Raw genomic sequence first — 20,114 nt, 5'->3', positions numbered from 1 at the left:
CAAAGTCAGAATTTAGTCTGAGTTTTACAGTCAGCACAGCATCGATGCACTGGGGATCAAGGAGCTGCCTTTGGGAGTGACTTTCAAGACCCCAGCCCAGTGGAGATGAGGATTCACCCAGCAACTCATACAGTTGTTGTTAGTCTTTTGTTTTGAAGAAGACGAATGACATCACAGGGTGATTTGTGCATGGATTGGATTTAAGTAAGGCAGAATTGCACAAAGTCATCAGCCTTACTTTCTTTTCCAGAGTCAGTGAAGTCTAGTGGCAAGAGAAGCATGGAAAGTCTTATATGAACTAATGCAGAGTGATGGAAGTAGTGCCAAGAAAATGATACAAAGAAGAACAACCCCAAATCAATTGAAAATGAATATGCAAAATTAAAAAAAGCAAAGTTGGCCCCCAAAAAAGATATGAGAAGACTCCTCCATACATTGTAGCAGCGTGGGGGTCCATGAGTAGGAATATTTTATAGCACCTATTATGTGTCAGGCACAGTGCTAAAAACTTTACAAATATTATCTAATCTGATCCTCACAATAACCCTGCAAGGTAGGCGCTATCAATATCCCCATTTTGCAGATGAGGAAACTGAGGCAAATAAAAGTTAAATGATTTGGCCAAGGTCACATAGTTGGTAAGTATCCGAGGCTGGATTTGAACTCAGGTCTTCCTGACAATGGGCCCAGTATTCCAGGCACTGTGCCACATAATTTTCCATGAATATGGAACATTGGATATATTATCAGGTTTTGGTTTTTGATGTGTTGATCAGTTTTGTTGTTTTTTTTCCTTTTTCTTCCTTTATTTCTTTTTTTCTTTAAAAATAATTCTTTCAGGGGCAACTAGGTGGCGTAGAGAATAGAGCACCAGCCCTGGAGTCAGGAGGACGTGAGTTCAAATCCGGCCTCAGACACTTAACACAAAAACTAGCCATGTGACCTTGGGTAAGTTACTTAACCCCAATTGCCCTCCAAAAAAAAATTCTTTCAGATGTGTTGGGGGGAATGCAGAGGGTAATTTAGGTCACCAAATTATTTTTAAAACAAACAAGAAAGAGTGTTAACACCTTGAGAGCAGGGACTCCTACTTTTCTATTTGGATACTAATAAATGTTTTTTCATTATTTCATTCACACATTCGTTTACTCATTCATCCTACCCACAATGACATATGCCATGCTGAGTTTGGGGATTTCCCTATGCAACCCCTCAGTGAGATTTTCTCACCAGGTACCTAGAAATTGCCCTCTTAAAATAGGTGCCCTGGACAGGTTGCACTTGGCATCAGGAAGGCAGGAAAAAGGAAGAGAGCATTCTCCTGAAGTTTCTCAATGGTGTGTCACTGATGAAAGCATCTGGATCTTGTTGTATTCCCCAGGGGTGAGGTAGAGAAGGGGAAGGGGTAGAAGGGAGGGGCTGGGTGATGTAGCTTAGCTTTCCATATGCTGTTGTGACATGCCAAGGGAAATAACATCTGTATACAGGTCTTAGTGCACACATTTTTTCCAATGCATGAGAAAACAGAAAAAAAAAAGTCCCCCACCCACCTCTGAACTGAAATTGACACTTCCTATCTGTAGGGAAAACCCATAGCCCGGCAGCTTTGCAGGTTTTAGACAGGCATGAGTTTTTCATGAATAATTCCTGGAACCTAACCTTAAAAGGCTGCTTGCTGGTGTTTGTTCTAGATTTGTAGGAGTAGGAGAGAAGAGAAAGAAATTATATATGTCTCTTCCCTTCTCCTCACCTATGTCATTGTCCATTTGCACAATCCATTTCCAATAAAAGCAAGGGCTAGAACAAATAGCAATCTAGTTATGATGAATGAGCCAAAAGGCACCCCAAGAGCAAACAACAAGCCAAGTTTGCCACTGGCATCACCCTAAAGAAGACAGCCTTCCTGTTGGGTGGATCTCACGTAGTGCTTTCCCAAAAACAGGTAAGAAAAAGAGTGATCTTTTGTGTTTAAGGAACCCTGGCATGTGGAGACAGGTTAATTTATGGATAGCTGTCTTCTTCAGGAAGGCTCTTTTTCCTCTGTGTATGCTTCTAAGTCACTCTGAAGAAACAATGAGATCATCCTGGTACAGTATTTATTTTTTTAATTATTTTGTTTTTCCTCCATTACATGTTAAAACAATTTTTTAGCTTTTTTTTTTTGTTTTGAGTTCCAAAATCTATCCTTCCCTTCTTCCCCAAGAAAGTAAACAATCCAGCATAGTTTATACCTGTATAATCATGCAAAACATTTCCATATTAGTCATTTTGAACATGCAGATGAAAGAAAAAAAAGAAGGAAGGGAGGGAGAAAAAAAGAGAAAGAGAGAAAGAACATGCTTCAGTATGTATTCTGACAATTTCGGTTCTTTCTCAGGAGGTGGATAGCATGCTTCATCATGAGTTCTTCGGGATTATCTTGGATCATTGTATTGCTGAGAACAGCTAAGTCATTCATAGCTCTTCTGTTATGCTATACAATGTTCTCCTGGTTCTGCTCACTTCACTTTGGATTAGTTCATTTAAGTTTTCCTAGGTTTTTCTGAAATCATCTTGCTTGTCATTTCTCATAGCACAATAATATTCTATCACAATCATATACCACAGCTTATACAGCCATTCCCCAATTAATGGGCATCCCCTTGATTTCCAATTCTTAGCCACACACAAAAAAAGCAGGTATAAATATTTTTGTACAATTAGACCCTTTTGGGGGTGGAGCCAAGATGGCAGCATAGAAAAAGGGAAAATTCCATGAACTCCACCCATAACCACCTCAAATACCTATAAAATATGACTCTAAACAAACTTCAGAACTACAGAACTCAAAAAGTGACAGAGAGAAACAAATCTCCTGCTGAAGGAAGCCCAGCAGGCTGGCAGAAAGGGTCCATCACAGCACTGGGAGCCTAGCCCAGCCCCACGTTTGAGCCCACTGTTTTAGCCTCAGGGTGGCGCTGACCAGCAGTGACTGGAGCAGACTTCGGGAGAGTGTAACCAGCAGCTGTGGAGGTTGCCAGAAATATGAACCCATAAATGCCAAAGACAAAGTAAAAGGTCAGTGTATAGATTTCTTTGTTGCTATGATGGATTTGGCTTTCTGGTGTCAGAATTCAGATTTCTGGTGTTTGAATAAATGTTTTGGCTCTGTCTTCCAAGTGGAGAGTATGTTACATTTTGTGGTTCAGAATTACACCAACATATTCATAGCCACCATAGGTACTGTGAATAACATACATATATACTACATATAATGAGTTTTTGTTCCATAGCTTGGATCTTTGGGCTTATCATATACTAGATTATTATGGTCATTCCTGGTACAGTATTTAGAGCTAAAAAAAACAATGGAAACCACTTCATCTCCACCTCTCTACATTTCTATGCAAATGAGGAAACTGAGTCTCAGGGATGGGAAGTGACTTAAGATCATATAGTTAGTTAATGGCAGTGATAGAACTAGAACCAATAAATAAATGAAAATTTATTAAACACTAACTGTGTTCCAGGCCCTGTGCTAAGCTCTGGGGATGCAAAAAGAGTCAAAAGACAGTCCCTACCTTTGAGGAGTTTACAATCTGATGGGGGAGGCAACATGCAAATAAATGTATAGAAAGCATACTCTATACAAAATAAATAGGAAATAATTAAAAGACGGACAGTCCTGGAATTAAGAGGGTCTCTTACCACTGCTTACCAGGTCTCTGACCACTACTGTTCCAATAAATCCTAATGGCTATGACTAGTTAATGAAGAGGCCAGTCCCAGTACTATGGATCCTTTTCAAGTGGGGGGATCATTAATGCATAATGAACTAGAATACCCTTGTTTGGAATGGTCCTCTCCTACCTTTCCAGTCCTCTTACACCTTGCCCTTCTCCCCCCTCCCCATATACTCTTCAGTCCAGTGATACTGGTTTCCTGACTGTTCTTTTCACCAGATACTCCATTTCTAAACTCCAGGCATATTCACTGACTGTTCTTCATACCTGTAATATGCTCCCTCCTCATCTTTACCTCCTAACTTCATGGCTCTCTAAGTCCCAACTAAATTCCTGTCTTCCGCAAGAAGCCCTCATCCCCCTTAATGCTGCTGCTTTCCCTCTCCTTTATATAGGTTCTTCATAGTCAATAAACATTCATTAAGTACCTCCTATGTATCAGGCATTGTGCTAAGCACTGGTGATGAGGTATGGGCTCTGGGAGCCCCCTTGAGCTCTCCTTGAGTCCTTGAGGTACAGACTGGGAACCTCCCCTGGACTCTTGATTAAATTGTGTGCTCTTTATGGAGCTCTCATACCACATGGTGTGAGATGGGGTCTTATATACAGAAGGTTGTGGGCGGAATCTAGGGATGATCTAGAGGAGGAGTTTGGGGAGGGTCTTCGGGAGGAGTTAATGAGGTCAGTGAGTGATTAAGGGTGGGAGATCTGCAGACAATGGTGGGCTAGGCCAGTTCAAGGGTGTATTGATATTTTGATAGGTTCAAGGGTGGGAAGTAGATAAACAATGGAGGGCTTGGCTAGTAACTAGGCTAGTAGTTAGCAGTTAGTAACTAGGCTAGTGGTCTGGGCCTAGCCACAATGTAAGGCTTATTATCTTATGCAAATGCCTCATCAAATGAGACAATTTAATCAAGAGTCCAAGGGAGGTTCCCAGAGCCTGTACCTCAAGGACTCAAGGAGAGCTCGAGGAAGCTCCCAGAGCCCATACCTCATGACTGGGGATACAAAAAGAGGGAAAAGACAGCCTCTGCTCTCAAGGAGCTTAAAATTTAATGGATAATGTAATTGCTTACTTGTTGTCTCCCCAGTTAGACTCTGCTTTCGACCATATCCAACTTCTTGTCTTGGGTTATCACCTGGAGTCATCATATCCTTACTTCATTCCTCAGGAGCACTGAAGGTGCAATTTGGGAGATGGGACAAAAAACAAATTACTTTGAATGGCAGTAACCTTGTGGATCTCTTATCTGAACTGGATGCATATACATGTATTATTCATGTTAATGGAGCTGGATACACCAGCTGCTAAAAGAGAAAACATCATTGGAATAATAAATGCTATTTTCCTCTTATCTATTTCACTTTAAATGAAATCTCTCTTTAATCTAGTACTTATGAGTCTCCTTTACACATCATCATTCATTTTCTACACTCTATGCCTAGATGTACCCCAAGGATCTGTCCTGAACTTTCTATTTTCTTCTCTGTCTCTGTGTCTGTCTGCCTATGTCTATCTCTCTGTCTCTGTCTCTCTCTTCCCCCCTTCCCTCCCTCCTCTCTGTCTCTGAATGTCTTTCTGACTCTCTATCTTTGTCTCTCTGTCTCTATGTGTCTCTCTCTGTGTGTCTGTATCTCTGTCTGTGTTTCTTTTTCTCTGTCCTCTCTATCTTTGTCTCTCTGTCTCTCTCTCTCCCTCTCCCCTCTGTCTGACTCATCAGCTCCCATGGGTACAACCATCATTTCTATGTAGATGAATTCCAAATTTATATCTCTAGCCTTCATCTTTCTCTCCTCACCTCTAATCTTATACCTCTATTTGCCTGATTTTGAGTGGGATCAGGGTTTCTTGGTTGGGGGAAATTCCTGGTGTGAAAACTCTCTCTGCCAATGAAAATCTGCTACTCCCTTACAATTTACAGTTTTAGAGAGTTGCCTGGGTTACTGAAAGGTCAATTGACTTGCTTTTAACCTCAATGCTATTTAATGTCAGAAGTACCACTTGATACCAGACCTTCCTAATTCAGAGACAAGCTCTCAATGCATTATGCCACACAGTCCCTTAGATGCCTCATAGGCATTTGAAACTCATGTCAAAAACTGAACTGCAAATATTCACCCCTAAATTCTTATCTCTCCTTTTCCTGGCTTTTATGTCTCTGACAAAAATGCCACCAGACTTTCAGTCATCTAGGTTAATAACTTAAGTATTATCCCCTACTCTCATTCACTTCCCCTTTTTCTAAATGGTTGCCAAGTCTTCTACCTCAATAGTCCCTCTTGTACTATTGCAATAGTCTCTCAATGTCTCTTTGCATCCAATATCTTCTCTCTCAGATTTATCCTCCATATAGTTGTGAAATTGATAATTTTGAAGCTCAGGTTTTGACCTTATCAAGTCCTAGATGTGTGACCTTGGGCAAGTCACTTAACCTCTGATTGCTTCCATTTCCTTAACTGTAAAATGAGTACAATAATAGGACCTACTTCACATAGTTATTGTGAGGATAAAATGAAATCATGTTTGTAAAAAGCACTGAGCACAGTGCCAAGGCACATTCTAGATTCTATATAAAGGCTTCATTCACCTGCTTTCCTCCCTCTTCCTACTCAGTAGGCTTCACAGTGATTCCTTATGGTTTCTAGGACATAATCACAAACTCTCCTATGGTATATTTAAATATCGGTTGCAAACTGCCCCCAGCCTATTTTTCCTTGTAGATTACACATTATTTCCCTCCATGTGTTCTACATTCCAGCCAAACTGATTTATTTACTGTTCCCTGTACCTGTCTGTCATTTTATCTGACATCAGTACCTTTGACTGTGCTGCTCCTGGTAACTGGAATGATCTCTCTCCTCTCCTCAACCTCTTAGAAGCCCTACCTTCTTTCAAGGGTCAACTCAAGTAACCCAAACTATAGGAGGCCTTTCCTATTTAATGTCCTCCTCTTATTTACTTTGGATTTATTTTGTATGTATCTTTTATTTCCTCAACCATATACATGTATCCTCATATAGACTGGACAGAGACTGTTTCATTTCTGTTTTTGTAGCCACATTGCCTTGCACACAGTAAAGTGTAAATGAACAAGCCAATAAATTATCGTTGCTGTTCATCCATCTTGTGCTGCAGAATTCAAGGCACATTCCAACAAAGTCAGGACCTCCCCTAGCTAGAGTTAGTTTAACCAACACTTTGTCTGCCCTGCCATACAAGGAAGGAAGCCAGGCAATCACTCCCTCATAGTCTTGCTAAGAACTTCAAAGGTCATAGAAATATAGTAGAAAGGACCTCAGAGGAGATTTTACAAAGGTAAGAATGCTTGCACAGCCCTCCCAGAATTCATAGCAGTAGAAGTTTTTGGAGATAACACCTGAGAAGCCATGCCTCAAATAGCAAAGCAATAAGCAAAAAAAGTACAAAAATACAGATATGCAAAAAATAATAAAGAAATGCAAAAAAATACAGGAATGAAAAGGCTTATTATCACTTTTTCTAAAAATAACGCCCCAAAGGAAAATAGTTAAAAATGTGCATTTATCTCACAGTTTGCTTCTGACCTGTGTTCACAGCAGAGCCATGGGTGTCCTGAATGTTCCCATGGTGCCATGCAAGGTTTACTTCTCCTCATCCTACCTTTCTTTTAGAGGATGGTGACCCTGGAACTGCCCCCATTCAGTGGGAAGTTTGGGTCAAGAAACTCTAGAAAAGGTAGAGCTCATTGCTGGGCTGGTAGGTTCCCATTATATGCTGCTGTCAATCTGCTAAGCAATGAGGGCTGGCTAATGGTGTGGAATGTTTAAAATGCAGTCTAGGTGCCAGGCTCCTATTCTACATGCATTACCATTAAGGAGGTTACATCCTTGGCCGATCAGCATTATCATATCTGGAAGGGTACTACTTAAGGCAAGACAGAACTAAATGAAGTTTCCAAAGAATCAGCTTCCCCTGATTCCGAACATGCAGATGGAAAAATGGTCAACAGCCAACAGGAGGAATGTGTTGATTCTCCACATAGGCTGTGGTTAATATAGTGATGACCAGGCTTGGAGGACATGTCCCCTGGCAGTGATCTTATCTTCCAGATATGTTTAAACAATAAATGGACATCTTGGTGAAAATAAAACAAAGTCTCAAGCCATCTCGAGGATGATTTAAAATATTTATTTATGTAGACATCACAAATTCACCATCTTGGGGCGGCTAGATGGCGTAGTGAGTAAAGCACTGGCCTCGGAGTCAGGAGGACCCGAGTTCGGTTCTGGCCTCAGACACTTAACACCCACACAAAAAGCTAGCTGTGTAACCTTGGGCAAGTTACTTAACCCCAATTGCCCTCCAAAAGGCAGGCAAAAAAAACCCAAATTCACCATCAATCTCATGCAGACATTTTTTTTTCTTCTCTAACCCTTGCCACAACCACTCTCTGAGATTGTGTTTTGTTTTTGTCGTTGTAGTTGTTGTTGAGCTGTTTTAGTCACATCTGTCTCTTCATGACCTCATTTGGGATTTTCTTGGCAAAGATACTGGAGTGGTTTGCCATTTCCTTCTCCAGCTTATTTTACAAAAGAGGAAAGTAAGGCAAACAGGGTTAAGCAACTTGCCCAGGGTCACACAGCTAGGAAGTGTCTGAGGCCAGATTTGAACTCAGGAAGATGAGTCTCCTGACTCCAGGCCTGGCACTGTATCTACTGTGCCACCCAGCTGCCATTGAGATTGTAGATACACACACACACACATGCACACAGGCACATGCACATGTACACACACACATATATACACATATATAAAATATGACCACATATACATACATAAGGAACATGGCAGAATGGAAAGAATATTGGATTTAGAGTCAGATGACCTGGGCTCTGCTCCTGTCTCTACTGCTAATGAGTTATGAGATTTTGGCAAGGTACTTTACTCAGCTGAATCTGAGAAATGAAAGAGCTTTGAACTAAGTAATCCCTGATATCTCTTCCCACTTCAGATACGATGACCCTCTAAAACAAACATGCAAATCGTGGCTGTCTTCTATCTCCCTGCTTTGGGTCACCTCAGTTAGATGGCACAGTAGATAGAATGCCAGGCCTGAATGAAGTTAGGAAGACTCATCTTCCTGAGTTCAAATCTTCCCTGAGATAATTTACTAGCTGTGTGACCCTGGGCAAGTTGCTCAACCCTGTTTGCCTTAGTTTCCTTATCTGTACAATGAGTTGGAGAAGAGAATGAGAAACCACTCCAGTGTCTTTGCCAATAAAACCACCAATGGGGCCATGAAGAGCAATGCATGACTGAAAACAACTGAACAACAAACCTCTATACTGCAGCCTCCTGGCTGAAGATAAGTGAGAAGTGAGGTTTCCCAGGCTGCTATAACATTCCCCAGGAATCCTAGGGATGCTTCAAACATTTGTCATTCCTGGTTTGGTAAACAATCTAGATGATCTGACTCATCGTTGGTTTCTGCTTCCCCACCATAAGGTAGTGTTTTCTTTCATAGCCCCCTCAACTAAATATGCCTCATAATAATAACAGTTAGCATTTATTTAGAGCTTTAAGGTTTTATTTTTATTTAGAACTGCAAGAATTTTGCAAATATTTCATTTTATCTTCATGACAACCTTAAGAGATAAGTTATTAAAATATTGTTATTTGTATTTAATAGATGAAGAAACTGAGTCAAACAAAGGTTAAGTGACTTGCCCAGTATCACAGTTAGTAAGTGTCTGAGGCAGGATTTGCAATCAGGCAGTTTCTGATTCCAGGTCCAGCACTGTGCCCCCTAACTGTGACATATACTGGGATGCTTATCCTTATGGTGGCCACTCAGTCTTAACAATTCATACTTATGATTCTGATGGTGAGCACTTATCAGATTCATTGTAGAAGGCATTCTTGTTCAGGGACAATTTGGGCTAGTTGACCTCCACAGCACCTTCCAACTCTGAAATTCTATGATTCTGTGCATTCATTATTAGGTGTCTGCTTGGCAGCACTAAGTCACACCAGGTTCTGGACACATATGTCCAATGTAAAAAGCATCAACTAAAAAGGAATGACTTGGCAGTCCTCTCAGCTTCTCAGGATACTTCCCAGTGGCTATATGGCTGCATTCCTGGACTAATTTTCCAAAGACTTTATGGTTGACATGTGATGTGTCATATCATTCCTTCTAAAATGACAATTTGGGTGGATCTAAGAGTCTAGAGAAGGAATGGCTGGGAATGAGTCTTGCAGAGTTTGTTGGTCTTGTTAAAGGAATTACTTCCTTCAAAATTCCAGTCCTGGAAGCAACCTAGAGTAGAAAGAGAAGCATTTGGTGTAATTTGGATTTAGAGGAATCTTACTCTAATCCTTAGGTTTAGTCTTACTCTAATCCTTAGATTTAGAAGATTTCCCTCCCCGCCCCATCCTGACCAAAAGGTCTAGTCCCATGCTTCTATTAAGCACCTACTACTTGCAAGGCACTGAGTTAAGCAGTGGGGTGAAATGGTAATGGAATTAGAAGACCTTCTCTGCCCCTTAATAGGCCTAGGGGAATTTGAAGACCTTGCCTGCTTTGAAAATAAACTCTGCTCCCTAATAGGCTTAATGTAGTCACATGGAGCCTGTGGTGTAAAGAGTTTGCTGAAGGGTAGAGCAGAGCCCACAGGAAGCTGGGAGTGAGAGCCAGATAGATGGTGGGAGAGAGAGGACACGGGCAAGGATTTAGTCAGGTTTGTGAGTAAATATTGATATTATATCGGTTTGTGGATAGGCTAAAGGAGGCTGTGGCTTTCTGTGTTGTTATGATTTATTAACTTCTTTGCTAATATAATGGAATTGGCTTACTGGTTTTAGGATTTGGTTTTCTGCTGTCTGAATAAATGTTTTGCTTCTATCTTCTCTATGGAGAGTTCGCTTTCTGGGATTTGTTCCAGAAAACTGAAGTACTTGGACACAGATGGGAGGGAAGAATGTCAGACACTAAATAGAATTTAAACGGCTTGTGACTAGGAATTGTTTCATTCTTTATATTTCAGTCCTGAGTGCTGTGTCTATCCTATCCTATAAGCATTTGTTGTGATTGAATCGGGGCTCATTCAATCAGATTTCAAGAAAGACTGTAAACTACAAGCCATACCTGCCTGCTCTTTGGGCAAGATCAGCTGTCCTACGAAGGCCCCATATGGAGAGTGCATTCTTTACAGTTATGTAACCAGCTTTAACTTCCTGAGTGAGCCCACTAGCAATGTCCCTTTTGTCAAAAAATCAGAATTTGACTAAAAGGCTGGCCTTACCTGAAGAAGACAAATGTCTGTATGGTATAATTTGAGTGGCCCAGAAAATTCCCCCAATCACTTAAAAAATCCCACTAATCTAAACAGTGACTAGTATAACTCAAGAATCCAGCCTGGACATTTGCATAATATGCTGGTACATTGGATAGAGTGTGGAGTTTGAAGTCAGGAAAATTCATTTTTCTGAATTCAAATCTGGCCTCAGACACTTCTTAACTGTGTGACCCTGGGCAAGTCACTTAACCCTGTTTTGCCTCAGTTTTCTCATCTGTAAAATGAACTGGAGAAGGAAATGCTAAGCCATGCTAGTATCTTTGCCTAGAAAACCCTCTATGGGATCATGAAGAGTTGGAAACAACTGAAATAACTGAACAATAACAACTCCTCATATGTCAGAGAATTACCCTAAAAGTCACATAGAATGTTAGAAGCTAAAGTGTCATCTGGTCCAATCATCTCATTTGACAGATTGGAGAATGGAGGCCCAGAGAGTTGATCCAAGATAAGGGGCAAACCCAGGACTAATCCAGGTTCCCTGATCCCAAATCCAGTGTACTTTTTCTGTAGCGAGTCTGCTTCTCACTATTCCACATATGTTCCAGAATTCCCCTGGACTACTTGAGGTCAAGGATTATCTTTTGCCTCTTTTTGCATCCCCAACACTTAGCACATAGTAAATGTTTAATGAAAGTTTATTGATTGATTGATACTCTTTAAGGAAAAATAGATTTAAAATGGAAAGGACCTTAGAGATATTCAAGTTCCTCACCTCACCCCCATTTTACAGATTTGAAAAACTGACACTCAGAAAGATTAAATTACTTGCTAAGGTCACATTGTAAGTAAGTGTGAAAGGCAGTATTCAAATCCAAGTCTTCAATCCAAGTCTAGTTCTCTATTCACTACACCATGAAGCCATAATCAGTCATGAATATCTGAGTTTCATTATGTCAATGAAATCATCAGAGATGAAGGGGTAGGTGAAGGAATCAGTCTGGAACATGTAGCCCTGATTAGAAGTCTATACCAAAGTAAGGGACTAAGTGGCCTTTTCTGCAGATCCAGGAGCTACATAAGTACACTGAAAGTCTATGAAGGTGAAGAGCTCTGAAAGGCCCAAGAAATAAACTTTACCTGCTTCCGATTCTTGTGAAGGACTTGTCTTCTTTGGCTGAGTAATTCTCAGTGTGTCTGCCTACTTTGTTATTACTTAGTCCTAATAAGCTCCTTCTATTTATTCTTAATAAGATCATATATTTTGAGCCAAAGATCATCTGATCTAATCCCTTCATTTTACAGATAAGGAATCTGAAGCCCCAGAGAAGTTAAATGACTCATGGGAAGTCACCTAGGAGATAAACAGCAGAGTCAGAATTGGAACCCAAATCTTCCAATTCCAAATCCAAAATTCTGTCTGCTGAACAACTCTACCCATCTCCCTTATTGGAAACAGGGGCATGATGGAGTCAGTTCAAACCAGTCCTCCCACCCCCTGCCAGTCTATTATTAAATTTTCAGTGTGAGAATTTGCATTTTGGAAATCAGCAAAAACTCTGAATCAGGGCTTGATTTATTTTGATTTATTTTGTTGATTGTCTAGACTGAAAGTGATGGAGAAAATGTTAATAATGAAGGTTCAACTTAAAAGAATACCATGCATAAATTCTTTTTTCCCCCAGAGAGACTGCTACTAAAAATTCACAAGCATACCACTTATTGGAAACCAAAATAAATTCACTTATAAATATAAATACCCTCCTCCATCTTCAATCTACTCAATCTGCAGAAGTTAACTCATAAAGGACACCATAGATATCAGACTGCATTCAGACTCAATTGATTCCTCTAGAAACTGCTTGCCAGCAGCCTCAGGGTCACCCAGAACCCAATCTGTTTTCCCCTCTCAAATTCTTTTCATTTTCTTTATGTAGGATTAGAATATTTTTCACATTCTAGTTTGTTTCTGAGTAGAATCCGATTAGTGGAGGCAAGTTCATTTCAGCAGATATGTGGTCCATACATAAATAGATCACAGTCCCAATTGAGGCCCCATGGTAAATAGCTTTATTGCTATGAGCAACTACATCTTTCAAAATGAGTCATACACCTGACCAAGGCATGAGAAGAACATATTTATCCTACTTTCTCATATTTAATACTGGGAAGTCGACAGTAAGCCTTAAGCTTTAGTGCATATAGTATTTTGAAAAGCTCAAGAACCATTAGGATGATGTTTTAACCAAAATTTTTGGTTTGGAACTTTAAGGTGTATTTTCCTTATGTAACCTTAAAGGTAACAACCATTCCTGGGTCAGTGGCAAGGGCCTTCCTTCCTTATGCATCATCTAGGTAACAATATGGGAAGAGTGTTGGATTTCAAGTCAGGAAAGATTGAGTTTGTAATCATGTCTCTCATTTACTAGCTCTGTGAAGTTGGGCAAGTCAGACCATTCAGTTTCCTTATCTGTAAAAATAGAGAATAGAAGCACCTGCCTTACATAAATTGTTGTGAGGTTCTAATAAGATGCTGTAGGTAACATGTTTTACAAACCTATATGGAATTGTTATGATTGTTATTGTTGTTTATATTGGGTGAACTTAGACGTCCTCCAGTAAAGGTAGACAGACCTTGAGAAGTGTTGTTTGGGGCCCTGCTCCTGAGCTTGCCTATGGATGAAAGTTAGCCATAGAGCATGCTGAGACTTCTGAAACTGGAAAGCAGAGAAAGGTTGCTATCTAAAAGTGCCCTTTCTGGGAAGGCCCAGATGCCTCAGGTCATTCATTAAAAGGCAGGGGCAGGTTATTTGAGATATTGGCTGTGCTAATCAGAAAGGTCTCAGCCTCTAAATAAAGGGTTTAGTCTGGTTTAAAGGTGTGAGCTGGGCCTAAAAATGCAGAGTTCTAGGAAGAGGTAAAGAGAAATGTCCTGGGAACTATCAGATAGTATAGATGATGGTAATGATAATAATAGCTAGCACTTATATAGATCTTTTGGAGAAGGAAATGGCAAACCACTCTAATATCTTTGTCAAGAAAACCCCATGGCCAAAGTCCATGGAATCACATAGAGGCATACCCAACTAAATGACTGAACAACAACATACTTTATATACTTTTATCTTCACAGATAATAGGAGAATGAGGGCTGTCTTGAAACCCTCTGGGTGTTTTTGTACCTTGACAAATGAGGCTAGGACTGACTTTTGGCTTCCTCTGGACCAGTTTTAGCTGGACAACTCCCTGCTATTGATGGCATTATCTTTGGGGAAAATTGAGAATACCACTAAGAAGGCAGGGTGGGTACTATCATGTAAAATTTAATCTAAACTTTAAAAAGAAACAAGATGTATGTGATAAACATTTACAATTTCTCACATAATCCTCTTTTTTCTGTTCTCTGTGGGATTATTTAAAAACATTTAATACATTTATAATGAGAAGAGGTAAAGAAGGGAAAGGGTAAGTGAAGGGGAAAAAAGGAAAGGAGAGGAGGGGAGGGGAGGGGAAGGCAGGGAAGGGAAAGGAAAGGAAGGTAAAGGAAAAGGGAAGGAAAGGGTAAAATGGAAGGGAAAGGGAAAAGGGAAGGGGAAAAGGAAGGGAAAACTGAAGGGAAAGGTAGGGGGAAGGGAAGGAGAAAGGAAAGAAAATGAAGGGCACTTTATGGACTTATGCATTTTAAGTGAGTTAAGCATTATATTATTTAGAAGGAATAATTCCTTAGTTGATTAGCCAATTACAAAGAATAAACAGAAAGATATTAACTGCTGATCAATCAACATTGATATAAGAAAAAGAAGCTAAATATTCTCTACTCACAAGGAAATTATTCTCTCATCTGTCTACTCCTCTATATCTGATGCCAGGCCTTGCTTACCAACCACATAGATTATATTATGAGTCCCTTAATCTCTCTTCCTGTCACTAATCTTTCCCCCTGAAATCCATTCTCCCCATTACTGCTAGATTAATTTTCTCATATATTATCGCTCAACAACCTTCAATGACTTTTTGCTACTTAATAAAAGTTCAGAGTAGTTAGACTAGTATTCAAGTCCTCCCACAATTTGGTGCCTGCCTATCTTTAAAAGCTCATCCCATACTTCCACTTTTCATATACTCTACACCCTAGCTAAATTTGTTAATCACCTCTATGTGTAATTTATGCTTTTTGGCATCTATGCCTTTACTCACAACATTCCCTATGCCTAGAATACCATCACCAACTGCTGAAATCTCTGTCCTTTAAAATTCAATCTGAATGTCGTTGCTAGGGTATCTTCCCTGATCCTATTCCCATATGGACATGATCCTTCTTTCACTTTATATAGCATTTTATGCCTCTTTATGAATTTCTATTTGACTTTGAATTTGAATATGTGCATATGTGAATATGAATATCTCCTACTAGACTAAATTACATGAGGGTGTGGACTATGTATCCCAGGTTCATGGGGCTCATTTCAGAAGTTGAAAAGGCAATCAATTTCTAGAGCCTAGAATGGATAGTTATGGTCATGGATGACAAAATTCATAGATCCAGAGCTCGAAGGGACCTCAAAAGCCATGTAATCTGATCCCCTCATTCCAAATATTAGGAAACTGAGACCTAAGGAGACTTTGTCTTGCCCAAAGTGAGAAAGATTTTAAGTTTCAAATGTAGGCCTTGAACCTACGTCCTCTAACAATCTGAGATAGTGCTCTTTCCCTTGTGTTATATAAATGTCACCTGTGTACTCCTAAAAGATGAAAATAAAAACCTATACACAACTCATATGTATTCTAGTAGGGCTCCTTGAAGGATATGAGTTACAGATGACCAGATTGTGAATGAATAGTAAATGCAGGTTGCCGGGCTCCCTAGGGTGCTTTGAGATGAAGGGCATGTTCCTCCAAATCTGGAAGAGTTCTCTTCTTCATTTTGGCATGAGGGCCAATATGTACAGGTCAAAGGATTAATCTTTAGCTGCAAAATAATTTGAGACTTGATTTTACTTGCCTGTCTCCTTCTGATATACCTTCTTATCAAGAAAAAGTTATTTTTCTAGCAATCTTGAGGATTTTAAAGGGTTAACTGGCTACATGTACCTGAGTCTTTTCTGCAGTTGTAATTTGCCTTTGGAACATTTTGGTCTTGACACACATTCAAGACCCACAGCAGAGAGTTCTTTGATGGAACACCTCAGAAATCTGTCTCAGACTGTTTATTTTTTTTTTTACTATACTTTTTTATTGATATGTTTTACTTTTACATTACCTAAATGTTTCCCATATGTCTCTGCTTTCCATCCCAGAGAGACATCCATTTTTTCAATTTTTTTCTTTTATTTACCATTGCTCCTACTATTCCACCCCCTTAGCAAATTAAAGAAATAAGGAAAGGGGGGAGGAGAGACAGAGAAAGAGAGAGAGGAAGGAAGGAAGGAAGGAAGGAAGGAAGGAAGGAAGGAAGGAAGGAAGGAAGGAAGGAAGGAAGGAAGGAAGGAAGGAAGGAAGGAAGGAAGAAAGTCCTCAATACATAGATACACAGTCTGGTAAAACAAATTGCTGCAAGGGCTACGTCCAAAAAATTTGTGTCTCTTACAGCATTTTAAATTCATCACCTCCTGACAGGAATTCTCCATTTTTCCTTCCCCCTTACCTTCCTTCCTTCCTTCTTTCCTTCCTTCCTTCCTTCCTTCCTTCCTTCCTTCCTTCCTTCCTTCCTTCCTTCCTTATCACTGTGGGCATAAAGAAAGGCAAACTATAGTTCCTAATCTTTAATTAGGGAGATAACATACAAATAAATATGTATGAGCAAGAGGTATGCAAGATAAACTGAAGACAATTCAGAGGAAAAGCACAAGCATCAAACCTGATGATCACTATCCACTCCTTGTTATTCAAATGGGGGGAAATGGTGCTGCCAAAAGAAAAGCAGAAAAAGAGCTTAAAAAAAAAAGACCTTAAAGTTTATCTAATTCAACCTACTCATTTCACTGATTAAGAAAATGAGGTTCAGGGATTGCCCAGGATCTCATAGCTAATAAATGGCAGAACTAAGGTTTCAACTTTTCATAACAAATATATTGCTTTTTCAAACCATTCCTCAATTGATAAATAGTTAAATATGAACAGGCAGTTTTCAGACAAAGAAATCAAAGCAATCTATAGTCATATGAAGAAATGTTCTAAATCACTATTGATTAGAGAAATGCAAATTAAAACAACTCTGAAACTGGCTAACATGATAGAAAAGGAAAATGATAGATGCTGGAGGGGATATGAAAAAAGGTACACTAATGCACTGCTGGTGGAGTTGTGAACTGATCCAATCAACCTGGAGAAAAATTTAGAACTATGTTCAAAGAACAATAAAGCTGTATATGTGTGACCCAGAAATAACATTACTAGGTCTATATCCCTAAGAGATCAAAGAAAGGAGATATGGGCCAATAGATACAAAAATATTAGCATTTATAGTAGTTCTTTTTTGTGGTGGCAAAGAATTGGATATTGAGGGTACGTCCATCCATTAGGAATGGCAGAACAAGTTGTAGTATATGATTATGATGAAATATTATTGTTCTATAACAAATGATGAGCAAGACAGTTTCTGAGAAATCTGAGTAAAACTTATATAAGCCAATCCAAAGTTAAGTGAGCAGAACCAGGAGAACATTGTACACAGTAATAGCATATTGTAATGATGATCAATTGTGAAAAACTTAGGTACTCAAGTCAATACTCTGATCAATCCAAGACAGTTCCTAAGAACCTGTAAAGAAAAATGCTATCTGCCTCCAGAGAGAGAACTGATGAACCCTGAATCAGATTGAAGCATATTTTTTTCACTTTCTTTGTGTTTCCTGCTTTTTATTGGGTTTTTGTTGTTACAACATGGCTAATATGCAAATATGTTTGGCATGACTTCACATGTATAATTGCTATCATATTGCTTGCCTTCTCAATAAGTAGGGGAAGTGTGGGAGGGAGGGAGGGAATTTGGAATTCAAAATGTTAAGAAATTATTGTGAAAAATAAAGAAAAACCAGAGAGAAAAACAATTGCTCTTTCCAAAGCAAAATACTTCAGTGTATTAGGGACCAGTTTTTCGTTTGCTTGTTTTTTTAATCACCATTCTATTGCAACTACAGAAAATAAAGGTAAAATTAGGAACATAACAACTGGCTAGGAAGATGATACCAATGGGCAAGATTTTTTCCAGGTAATATATACTACACATGTGATATTGGGCCTAACACTAAATCTCTCAGAGCTTCAGATTCTTCATCTGTAAAAGGAAGATAATAATATTAATGCTATTTACCTCAGGAGAGGCAATATTGTATAGCGCAGTAGTTTCAAACTAAAACAGAAATGGATCCCTATGGACCTTATATTAACTTAGAAAACTACAAATTAACATTATCTATGCTATATTGTATTTTATCTATTTTGTGAAATATTTCCCAATTACATTGTAATCTTGCTCCTGATGTATTGGGGAGTTTTGCTACAAACCCACAATTTTATACCTTTGATAGAGTGGACAAAGATCTGTCCTTAAAACCAGGAAAAACCATATCCAAGTCCCATCTCTGACACAAACTGGTTGTGTTAGCCTGGGCAAGTCACTTAACTTCTCAGTTCTCTAAATAACTGTCTAAGACTATGTGTTGCACAGAAGGTGCTAACACATGGGTGGAGGAAGTTTCCTCATTTAGGAGTTCCCTCTAGCTATGAAATTACAGGTCTAGGCTCTATTTCAAAGAGTTGTGGTGAGAAAAAACAGTTTACAAAACTTAAAGCATTATTTAAATATGAGTTACTATTATTAACAGTAAAAAATGAAATAGATAAAAGAAGAAGATGAGCTACATTGTTTGTCAAGAAATTATACTTATTCAAATCCTGGGCTCAGATACTTAGCACCACACCCAGAAATAACTGGCCGTGTAATCTTGAGCAAGTTACTTAACCCTGATTGCTTGAAAAAAAAAAAAGAAATTATACTTACATGGGAAAAGCCAAAAATCTGAATGAGGAAATAGTGGGGTACATTTGGGTGATGATCAATGATAGAAAGAGGGAAAACCCTATTGTTTTTGGAGTGTATGGTACTATGGGCCACTTGGACAGAAGGATGAACTAAGTGAGGAGTTTAGGAAATAATCATAAACCTGGCAATGAGGTATAATGTATTAGTAAAAGATGTCAATGATTTGGACATCTGTTATAACTCTCTGCAAAAAAGTAGAACACATGATAAATATTTAATTTGTCTTAATGATACTTTAATACTTCAAAAAAATGACAATGGTAATTGCTATTCTAGACTTGAATATGGTAAACAGAGAGAATTGAAGTAGAAATGATGGAAACCTTGAGGACAAGCAACTATGTAATTATAGAATTTGTGGTAAAGCAGAGGAAAGCATAGTGAAAAAAAAAAAACAACATTAGGTTGGTGGAGAACAGATTTCATCGTACATATAAAGGATAGCCAGAATCCAATGGCTAAAATTTTGCAACGGAAATTGATTCCCCCCTCCCTTGATGGATTTTGTTATTTTATTTCCAGCTTTGTAAAATAATCTTTTGGTAGCTTAATTTATATGGCACCAAATAAGTAAATTAACATCATTAGTATTTTTGTTTTCATTTTATTGACTTGGCCTACCCATGTGCAAGCAATATTTCTCTATTTAAGTCTACTTTTATTTCTATAAATAATGTTCTGTAGTTGCATTCATATGGTTCCTATGTGTGCCTTGGTAAGTAGAATCCACATTTTATGTAATCTATAATTAATTTGAATGGAATTTCCCTTTCTCCCTCTTCCAGCTGGGTTTTGTTGGTAATGTGCAGAAATGTTGATGATTTATGTGGATTTACTTTGTGTCCTACAACTCTTTTAAAGTTATTATTTCAATTAATTTGCAGCTAACTCTCTAAGGCTTCTCTAAGTAAATCATCATATCATCTGAACAAAATGATGATTTTGTTTCCTTCATTTTGGGGGGGGGGTGTTTATTACTAGAACTAATATTTCTAGAACAATGCTAAATAATAGTCTAATGCTAAATAATAGGAAGGAAGGAAGGAAGGAAGGAAGGAAGGAAGGAAGGA

The 20,114-nt window shown here is 38.9% G+C and overlaps 1 pseudogene; it reads left to right on the top strand.

Moving 5' to 3' along the window:
* The first annotated feature begins 1,598 nt into the window (after window positions 1-1,598).
* The window catches only part of LOC138158943 (small ribosomal subunit protein uS2-like), a 48,136-nt pseudogene continuing 29,620 nt past the window's right edge, over window positions 1,599-20,114 (top strand).

This window comes from Petaurus breviceps, unplaced genomic scaffold (assembly GCF_028583685.1).
Source record: "Petaurus breviceps papuanus isolate PSGF00001 unplaced genomic scaffold, PetGlider_PUasm1.0 175, whole genome shotgun sequence".
Taxonomy (NCBI): Eukaryota; Metazoa; Chordata; class Mammalia; order Diprotodontia; family Petauridae; genus Petaurus; species Petaurus breviceps.
The sequence above is the reverse complement of the archived record's forward strand: the minus strand, read 5'-3'. Positions and strand labels throughout refer to the sequence as shown.